We start from the raw sequence: 11,412 nt of genomic DNA on the forward strand, positions 1-11,412 counted from the left end.
CCGTCCATGTTGATTCAATGAGTGATGTATTTTACACTTTATATAAGCAATCCTCATCGTGTCACAAAATATAACGACAACAACAGAACTCTACAAATATTCAATCGTCGAGTGTTGCAGCAGTTAGTTGCAACGCTTTAAAATTGTCAAGTTTTTAAATCGTCAAAAGATGCATATAATGGATATTTTAGAGCATGGTAAATGTTAAGTATTACGGTTTCCTCACAAATATCATAACTACAAAAAAAGTTTGCGAATCTTAAACTTATTTTTTTTAATTTAGTCAATTTACCAAAACTGGAAAAGGTCCCTTGAATATTGAACAGTTATCTGAGCTCCAGAAAAGATCATATACTCAAGGTACTTTTCCCCATTAACAATTCAAGTGATATTTTACCCACTGACTTTCGCTCTAAAAGGTGTTCTCTGTAATGAACATTCTCAAAGCCACATTAAAACAAGGGCTGTTAGTAAAACATGCATGCCCCCCATATGGGCTGTCAGTTGTAGTGGCAGTCATTGTGTGAATACGTTTTTTGTCACTGTGAACTTGACCTTTGACCTAGTGACCTGAAAATCAATAGGGGTCATCTGCCAGACATGATCAATGTACCTATAAAGTTTCATAATCCTAGCTGTTAGCATTCTTGAGTTACCATCCGGAAACCATTTTACTATTTCGAGTCACCGTGACCTTGACATTTGACCTAATGACCTGAAAATCAATAGGGGTCATCTGCAAGTCATGATCAATGTACCTATAAAGTTTCATGATCCTAGGCGAAAGCATTTTTAATTTATCAATTGGAAATCATTTTACTGTTTCGACTTACTGTGACCTTGACCTTTGACCTAGTTACCTGACAATCAATAGGGGCTATCTGCCAGTCATGATTAATCTACCTATTAAGTTTCATGATCCGAGGCCTAAGCTTTCTTGAGTTATCTATCATCCGGAAACCATCTGGTGGACAGACAAAATAGAAGTTTTCCAGTATATTAGATTGTTTCTGAATGTATTTACTAAACTTTACCCCTTTATGATTCTCTGTTCAATTATTTAGTCATCTACCGTTAAAATATGTTGTTTACCTGTGCATTTTTTTTGTATTTTTATTGAAATGTTTATCATTATAATGTTTATGGTATTTGATAACAGTTGCTATGACACTAGTTTTCAATGAATAAAACACAAAGAACATTCACAAATATTTATTATTAATCAGGAAGTACAATATATTAACTGGGCATGGTATTATAATTCATATGACAATTTATATCTTACATGATAGTATGTGTAATAATAAGTTTCATAGACTCACTGAACACCATCACATGTAAAGTCAATTAAAAGTTCAAGAAACAATTGAGCATTTTAAAATAAAATTTTTTTTTAAAGAGAAACCAGTTCCTCATGATAACATGTATTGCTTATGCCCCTCTGAATGGCATATCTTTCCCTTGACGCCATCAACATCTCCCCGAGTTGTAGTTAAACTGTTGCTTCATTCTTCACATGTTGCTGCAAGCAGATAAATTTACTAGTTTATACATTTAACAGAACTAAATATTAAATACACAACATATGACACTATGGTCATAATAAGTTACATGACCTGGTTTTGTTTCTGAAAGTTGGTTTTTGTATTCCAAAATTAACCTAGCTTTCTGAATTTAAACTCAACATTTGTGTGTGACACTAATGCTCTACATTCCAATTTCATTTTTAAGTACATTGATGTCGAAAGAATTAAATAAAAATACCTTGACACACAAGTTCATACCCTGGTAAATAGGTTACCGGTAATAAAGTTAAATGAAAAAAAGGCAGCAATACATTATCCCCATAAAACAGAGTACAATGAAAAACAAGAGCACCGCATAACAGGTGTGAACGCTCGGCTGCGGGTGCATTTTTTAACGAATGAAAGCTTGTCAGAATTATTTTAAGGTCACAGTGACCTTCACCTTTGACCTAGTGACCCTAATATGGGTGAGGCGTTTAGAACTCATCAAGGTGGAGCTGCATATGAAGTTTCAAAGTTATAGGTGGAAGCACTTTGATTTTATGGCCAAAGTTCAATACATTGACAAAATGTTAAGGTTTGAGCATGACGCGGACGACACGACACGCTGGCTATGACAATACCTTGGGTTTTCTCTGAAAACAGCCCAGCTAAAAATTGAAAACATAAATTGTTACATTTTAATTGTAGGAAATAATAAGCAGTCAGCTTTACTATAATCTATAGAAAAAAAAACTAATAATTACTATTTGTTGCTTCTGCCTTCAGTTTTATGTTTTAACGTAGCTGAGTGTCAACTTCTGTTTGAGTTTTGACAACCGTGTTCTCTGTCCATTCAATTTTGGTCCTTCAGCCAGTAATAACATTTGTTTTCTGGAAAAACAAAGAAATGAAAACTGCATTTGTGATCTTTACATGTAACACAGTTTTGCAGAGAAAGCAATATAAATCAATGTTGATTATTTACATCTTGTGAATTAACACTATAATAAATTATTGTGGACAATGATATTTATTAAATGCTTTCCGGTGGTTTATAGAGAAATATCAGTGGATTAAAATGGATAATTTTACTGTTTCAAACAATGAAAATTATCAGTGAGAATTATCGATAATTTTCACTGTTTATTGTGAAATGACGTCATTTATTTGACAAAATGACAACATAATCCCAACGACATTCTTAAGTAAAACTCTTTAACAATGTATATAAACTGCGAAAAAAGCATAAAATAAAAAGAAAATTTGTTGGATTTGGTGGAATATCGTTTTTAATTCACTGCGCCACTTGTGAAAATATCATTGTCTATGATCACTCGTGAACTAAAAACGATAATCCACCGAATCCAACAAATATCCTCTATATAATAGACAAACAAATAGCATTCTCAATGATATGACATTTGTAATTACTAAACATGTTGTGTCATGTGAATCTAATACCTTATTGAAATAAAATATTTGATAATTGAACACAAAAATGCTGACATGACAAACTTTCAATCCATGATGTCTTGTTATTGTCAGCCTGAATTCCGATTGGTCTATATTAAATTATATTATTAAACTGTTAATTGATCTACAACACAGTCGCATTTCTGCATAGAAAGAACAAAAGAAGTTATCTTACCAATATATTTTTATTCATGGATAAAGAAAATAAGCAAAAAATAATCTTCATTCTTGTAAATTATCAATTGCCGCCTTAGAGTCTTTTGATGATTTTTGCTTTGGCAGAAACTTGGCTGAAATAATTCGCGTTCAGATTTATCCTGAACGCGAATTTTTTCAGCTGTCTTCATTCATGACCAACAAGTTCTCAACTCACATTTCAAACCGTCTCCATCCAAAATAACTTCTTTTTGCGTTTAGTAACGGAAGGAGAGTGTCGGCCAAACAGCAATCGGTAGCCTTCCACACCGGTCTACACGTCGTTTTCCAATGTTTGTTTTTGTTTCGATTTACAACTAGCATTGTTTTTGTTAGTCCAAATAATTAGACGTAAATCGACCGCATATTTATAGGAGTTTGTTTTTGTGCGATGTTTTCCTCAGCTGACAGAACGCGCGAAAATTACGTCATGCAATTTTTCAGACTGTGTCACTATTTTTTTCGGTTACAAAATACGTATATTTAAGTAGTCGTATTTTATGTAAGTTGCATTTACGATTTCGTTGATGAAACGGAGTTTATGTAAAATCGTAAACGACTACATTAATCTCGATACATAATTTACGATCGTATAAAAATACGTAATTATTGATGAAACGGCCCCCAGGAACGACACTTTCCGCTTTTATGGATTTTTTTTGTTTAAAATAAGTCTCTTCTATAAGTAAAAAAACTTTCTATGCGGAAGCTGTCGTTCATGATTAGCCTTTGCGGACTGTACAGACTACAGGCTAATATGAGTCGGCACTTTATGCCCGTGCATTAAGCCCTGTTTTTACAGAGCGCGGCTCATTTTTAAATTCTTTATAATTCGGTTGTTACTTGTTCTTCTCGTAAGATATTTGATTAGACAGGAACCTGCTCTTAAATACATATTACCTTCAGTTGTCTGGTAGACTAGGCACACATTGAACTATGCTTTAGTCGCCGTTCTAACTGGTCAAAACGTTAACGTCCATGGTACAGCAAACATATTGACGTAAGATATATATTAAGATTTGTGTTACACCATAAGAATTTTTTTTAATGTCTGCGTATGACAATTATATTGAAAACAACTAGCATTTTGTACATTCAGATTTTAGTCCAGTAAATATCACCACCCCAACATGAAGAAAACACATCAAAATAATCTAAAAATATTTCATTTGTGTAGATAGCACAGATAACCGGACATATAACGGAGCTCGAAATGACAAGAAAATACGACCTTGAAAGCGGTCATGTAACAACAATGTTGTAATCGTTATTCGTATAGCCTCTTAAAACACGGTACCTGGTGACGCCTACGGCATTAAACGGGCACATAGAATACATTTGAACACAGTGTTCAGTAAGGTTCATGTTGATTGTTTTCCCATCGCCTTCGAACTCAAAGGTGATGCAAATGTTTAAAACGCAGTAGTTTTTAATTGAAATAAGTGACATTTTTTCTGATTGAAATTGATGATCGAAGCAAATAAATTTAAAACACCTCGGGATTTAGGAAATACATTTTAGACAGACAATGTTCATTAAAGTTGTATTTGGAATAAGTGATCACGCCTCGATATGAACCAGTCTAGGCTATTGCCCTTAAGGCCGGAAAACGGAAACAGGAAGCACAACAAAACGACGTGAAATTAAAACTAACTTTTAGCAGAGAAAACAAAAATAAAATGCGAAAATATTGAGTGATATTGGCCACAAAATATTGAAGTCATTAGCATATTATTTCTGGAGGTATGTATATACACGAATTATAGCATTTGTCGAAGTGTTTATGATGCTTAACGTGTCTAGATAGATGAGCGGCGGGCTTTTGCCCGTATTATTAATTATAGCATTATTACATGGACAACGCTTTACGCCCAAAATGGATTACAAGAAAATGCACTTCCTTAGGCTTCGTATTATGTATTTTAACATCATTTTAGGAACGACGCTTTACGCCCAAAATGTTTTTTTAAAAAAAGAGACTTTTTTCAAACGAAAAACAAAATACAATCGAAAAGAATCGCACTCGATTAGCCTGTGCAGACTAAACAATATAATCTGGGACGAAACTTTTCAAAAATGCATTTAGCACCATATTACCAGAGCGCGGCTATAATACAATGTAGAGTGAAATGAAATCAGCTAGCTATAATCACATACATTAAGCACCATATTACCAGAGCGCGGCTATAATACAATGTAGCATGAAATGAAATAGCTAGCGATAATCACATACATTAAGCACCATATAACCAGAGCGCGGCTATAATACAATGTTAAGTGAAATGAAATCAGCTAGCTATAATCACATACATTAAGCACCATATAACCAGAGCGCGGCTGTGATACAATGTAGAGTGAAATGAAATAAGCTATCTATAAGAATACGAATACATGTACGTTAAATACTTAAATCGCACATGACCACCACACGCCTAAAAATCATTATCAGCAGCAGTACTATCTTCGTAATTATCAACAGATACAACAAAGACAAAAACAGACAGACGCATGGACGATTGTGTAAAGGCATATGTGGTATTATTATTGTACACCGAAAACGCTAACTTTTATGACTGACTAAAATACTTAAACGGGAACAAATTTCAACCGGGCGAAAAATAAGTATTTACGATGTACGATTTGGATAATTTTCGTTTTTCGGTGATTTTTTTAAAATTATGTTTGATATTTTATTATTTATCAATTTCAATTATATTTAATAAAGGATATATGTTGGATTCGATGGAATATCGATTTTATTTCACGAGTGATCAAATAAAATAATATTTTTACGAGTGGCGCAGCCACGAGTGAAAATATGTATTTTTTATGATCACGAGTGAATGAAAATCGATATTCCATCGAATCCAACAAATTTTCTTTATATTTTATGCTTTTTTTCACCGTTTATTTAAATTGTAAAAGAGTTTAACTGGATAATGTCGCTGGATTTATGACGTCATTTCGTTGAAAACATGACCTCATTTCACAGAAAAGCAGTGAAAAGATCGTTATTTTTCATTATTTTATCCCATTTTTACAGCGAAATCGGTTGATTAAAGCCCCGTTTATTAAATTTCATCTATAATCAACGGCAAGGCTATAATCAATGGCACGAAATGACGTCATCAACTGCCGAACCGGGACTACTTTTTCCCACGCAACTCGTCACCTGTATTTGCCAAGTGCATCAATAATAACAACAATCTCAAAGTTTGTCAATCTTAATTACCTAAAAACAAAGAAAAGTAGCAAAAAAACGTGTTTTTTGTCATTTATTTTTATACAAACCTCTAGTATTAGGTAAATTTAACACTATGCAAATAGGTTCTGTTGTTGTTGCTCCCCTTTGAAGAAGTCAGTTCGAGTTGCTCCAGTTTGACCCTAGAAAACAATCGTCTGGACCAAGAAATCCTGTGTTTATTTACAAGCTGTACTCGGATATGCGTCCATCAGATTTTTCTTCAAAGCATCTTTTCAACATGGCAATACGCACAAATGACACTGCATCCCAGTGGTTCTTGCGTCAACAATTGGGTGTCAACAAGCTAGGTCAGATGCTGAAGGCCATGGCAAAAGACGCCGGCTTTCTCAAGCACAAGAGAATAACGAACCACTCAGTTCGCAAATTCCTGGTCCAAAAACTTCGAAATGCAAACATTCCACCCACTGAAACCATGGCCATAACAGGGCACAAAAATGTCCAGTCCATAACCAATGATTCCAACATATCTGTTGAACAGCAGCAAAAGTGTTCATTCTTGCTCAGTCCAGTCAATGTAACAATCCAACAGATTCTTCTTGTTCACCTTCATGCACCGAAACTATGGCCGAAATGCAGCCTAGACAACCACTGTCTACCGTCGAACAAGTTGATCTTGATGTTCGCTCCACCCAGTCACTTCACCAGCAAATGTCTTTCTCTTGTTCGAACAACTTTGCCTCACAATTCTTTGGTGCCACTTTCAACATTCAAAATGTATAAAATTAGCTTAAATCCAAGTAATGCTTGTTATTTCGTCACGAAATAACCACATATTACAACAAAGAAGCAAATATTGTGCATCTCGTGATCGACTTGATAGTTTCATATCGAAAGTGAATTGTGTGTGGTGTAAGGCTAAGTTGTAAACAAATGTAGTTCCGTGTATATAACAACTTAATGTCATATTGATATCATAAAACTTTAAGATTTGCAATTCAATGTGATTAAAATTGTAATTAATAACGCTCGACACTTTGTTACAGAACGGTATTCTGATTTAAAAAAAAAGATTATTTGATCAGCGGTTATTTTTGGAACGCGGAGTAATACACTGACCTTGGTTACACTACAGTCATTATCAAAGTACGACACACACTCATGAAAACTTATTTTGTTTAAATAAAAAAAGTTTACTGAATAAAAAGTGGGATAAATAGAATAATAGGTCAGTGTTGATTATAGATCAGGTTTATCATGCTCGGCACGAAAACGAAAAAGCAATCGCCAAGGCTCGTGCTTTTTGTTTTCTAAGCCTCGCATGATAAACCTGATCTATAATCAACACTAACCTATTATTCTCTATATACCTCACTTTTATTCACAATACTAAACTCCCATAGACCATCGTGACATAGAAATACTGTCAGACCCAGCGGGAAAAAATTTACTGTCCAAAAAGAACTGTCGCCCGCTGCCTTGGCAATCACGTGTCACCAGCGGGAAAAAATTAACTGTACAAGAAATACTGTATCTCGCTGCCTTAGCAACCACGTGCGGAATGTTCGAAAATTATACTGTCCCATGCGCGCATGCGCAGTACGCATTTTTGCATTTCCGCTGTAAACAGACGACAAAATGGCAAGTAAACGTTTTTCAACGATAAGCGAGGAGGATTTGAAGGCATTGTATCTCGACAAGGACTCTAAAAGCACTAAACGTGTAGTTAAACATGGTATGAAATTCGTTCCAATAACATGGATCATGGTGATCTCGTGGAACATCCTGCGGAACTTAACAACCAGTTATTGAGTTACGCTTTTTCTATGCATCTGTGCGTCAGAAAAACGGCGAGGAACTAAAGAAAAAATCTTTGGACAGCCTGAAGTATGGAATTTCCAAGCATCTCTTAAGCACGTATAACATTAATTTGAAAGACCAGCAATTTTCATCAAGTAATGAAACCTACAAGTCAAACGTTAAGCAGCTTAAGCGAAGTGGACATGGGAGTGTCGACCACAAACCTGTAATATCCGACATCGATCTGGAAAAATTAAGTGACAACAGTGTACCGTTTAATATTAACATATTAACACTCCATGTGGTTTTCAAAACAGGGTGTGGTTTAACTTAATGTACTACCTTCTGAGGAGAGGTCAAGATAATTTAGGGCCAATGTTGAAGTCAACATTACAATAGACACTGATTCAACTGGGAGAAAGTTCATACACCAGGTCAACGCAAAATCAAAAAAATCACGGTTAGGTTCAATTAAGAAAAAATATATAAAGTCAACCTTTCAAATCGTAGTAATTTTACTAAAAGCTTGCAGTTGCTGCAAATAATTTAACTATAAAAGGTGGCTGTTAATGTGTTTGACAGAGAACAAAAAACCATAAATTACATGGAATTTTTGTGGTGAAACCGCATAATCTTTTAGCAAAAATCTATTTTTGGTTTCAGGCAATTTAAAATGTCAGACCGGTGTCTAATTTAATGAATTCATCTTTTTAGGATTGACGATACGCCTGATGATACCACAGGAGAAGCAAAGATCTACGAGCAGCCTGGCAGTACGTTTTGTACAGTCCAATGCTTTGAGAAGTACCTATCTAAACTGAACCCTAAACTCGAAGCATTATGGCAAAGACCGTTAGAATCAGTTCAAGAGACCAGTGACATTTGGTATTGTGCTGCACCATTAGGAAAGAATACTTTGACTTAACAAGTGTACTTTTATTTTTGTTATCAAAACATAAATGGTTATTCATTGCTGAATTTAACTACAATTATTGAATCTTTAAATTGTTCATGGTTCTTATAAATTTCTCATGTTTGAAAAGTTTGTCCGGTATAATAAAATTAATATTACATGTCTGACAGGGTGACCCCTGTCAGATATGTAATATTTATTTTATTATACCGAACAAGTGATAAGAAATTGACAGTGATAACCTTCAAATCATCCTCGCTTATCGTTGAAAACCGATTGCTGGCAATATTGCTTGCCATTTTGTCGTCTGTTTACACCGTCATAAATTGCGTAATCAAATGATAAGAAATTGACTGTGTTAGCCAGTGTACTTTAATTTTTGTTATCAAAATATAAATGGTTATTCATTGCTGTATTTAAATACAATTATTGAATATTAAAATTGTCCATGGTTCTTATAAATTGATCATGTTTGAAAAGTTTGTTCGGTATAATACAATAAATATTACATGTCTGACAGGGGGACAGTAAGTTTTTAACTTTCGGAAAAATACTGTCAACCTCGGCTTCGCCTTGGTTGACAGTGTTTCCTCAAGTTGACAAATTTACTGTCACCTTGTCAGCCATGTAATATTTATATACTGTTATTTGTAACTGTTTAAAACAGTGAAATACCAGTTTTATTTCACTGATATTTCTCTATAAACCACCGGAAAGCATACAATAAAATGAATTATTAGATATGTTTTGAATAAGCCTAAGTCAAAATTTCAACAAAATCCGTTCTAAAATAAGGGAGCTGTATTTGAATACGTATTGCGTTAGAAAAGTCTCCAAGTGTATATTGTTTTCACAACCATTATTGTATGTATACAATGTAATTGTATGTATGAATGCCATGATGTTCTCAATGGCATCTGCATATATTTATGTTTTTATTTTGATTAAAACTTTTTGTGAACGGCAAGGCTATAACTGAACGAATCGAAACTATCAAAATATTTAAATATCTGAGTTTCGCTCAGGGAAAAATGATTTTAACGCATGAAACGTGTCTGCCCAGATTAGCCTGTGCAGTTCGCAGTCTTATCAGGGACAACACTTTCCGCCTAAACTAGATTTTGGGCAAAGGAGAGATTTCCTTTCAACGAACAATGTAATCAAAGTCATCCATGAGACGACACTTAACGCACTTGCATTAAGTCCCGTGTTCCCAGAGCGCGGTTATTTTGTTTGTATTATTGATTCTACACGGATTCTTATTCAGTGGTAGCAACATGTCAAGAAAGGGAACATCAGAGAGGTGTGAAAACATGATATCGTGAGTTAGTCATTTTATCATATTATTATGATATATTGAGTTAGTGATTCATTCATTTTACAATAACATCTGGAGTAAGTCATTCTATAATATTTTTTTAATATCTTGAGTTAGTCAATCATTAAATTAATACGATATCTTCAGTTAGTCATTCTATTATATTTATTTGATATATCGCGTTAGTCATTCCATTATATTACTAAGATATTTTGAGTTAGTAAGTCTATCATATAACTATGATATCCTGAATGAGTCATTATATCATATCTCTATGTTATATTGAATTATTCATTTTATTACATTAATAAGATATATTGAGTTAGTCATTCTATCATATTTTTATGTTATTTTGAATTATTCGTTTTACCCTATAACTATGATATCTTGAGTAAGTCAGTTTATATTATTATCATGATATGTCGAGTTAGTTATTCCTTTTATTACTACGCTCTCCTTAGTTAGTCATTATACCATGTTACTATGATACATTACATACGTCAGTTTATCATATTACTATGATTTCTAGCGTAAGTCAGTTTAGCGTATTACATTGATATCTTTAGTTAATCATTCATTATATGAAGACGATATATTCCGTTAGTCATTCCATTATATTACTATGATAACCTGAGTTAGTCATATTATCTTATTATTATGATATCTAGTCACATATTATTGATTTAATTCTTTCAAATAACAATGCAATCTTGAGTTAGTCATTAGTTTACACGTTTGTAACAGACTGTCAAACATGGATGCTGGAGTGTACACATGCGTAATGGAGGTGAACTGCGAACGTCATCATAATGACGTCACCGTGACTCTCTCTATCTCCATCCCGCGAAAGTGGCAGTACGAACTAAGGATTGTTACAGAAGCAGTCATCAAATGAACCGTTTTCTTAGAAAAGTGCACACTGCACAGGCTAATCTGCGGCAACATTTTACTTACATGCATGTTTTCACAGAACGCGGCTAAAATCAAAACGGCCGCCACTCAC

General features: G+C 34.0%; 1 long non-coding RNA gene across 2 annotated transcripts; it reads right to left on the reverse strand.

Annotated features, from left to right (window-relative positions):
• Positions 1-1,205: 1,205 nt before the first annotated feature.
• LOC127850269 (uncharacterized) lies at positions 1,206-7,440 on the reverse strand. Of its 2 annotated transcripts, none has more exons than XR_008035187.1 (3): positions 6,468-7,440; positions 2,273-2,399; positions 1,206-1,522 (listed from the first exon to the last, which is right to left on the reverse strand). It is a non-coding gene; the product is annotated as an uncharacterized LOC127850269 (long non-coding RNA). The 2 variants fall into 2 exon arrangements; XR_008035186.1 differs by lacking the exon at positions 6,468-7,440 and adding an exon at positions 3,355-5,660.
• Between the last annotated feature and the right edge of the window lie 3,972 nt (positions 7,441-11,412).

Source organism: Dreissena polymorpha, chromosome 11 (assembly GCF_020536995.1).
Source record: "Dreissena polymorpha isolate Duluth1 chromosome 11, UMN_Dpol_1.0, whole genome shotgun sequence".
NCBI lineage: Eukaryota > Metazoa > Mollusca > Bivalvia > Myida > Dreissenidae > Dreissena > Dreissena polymorpha.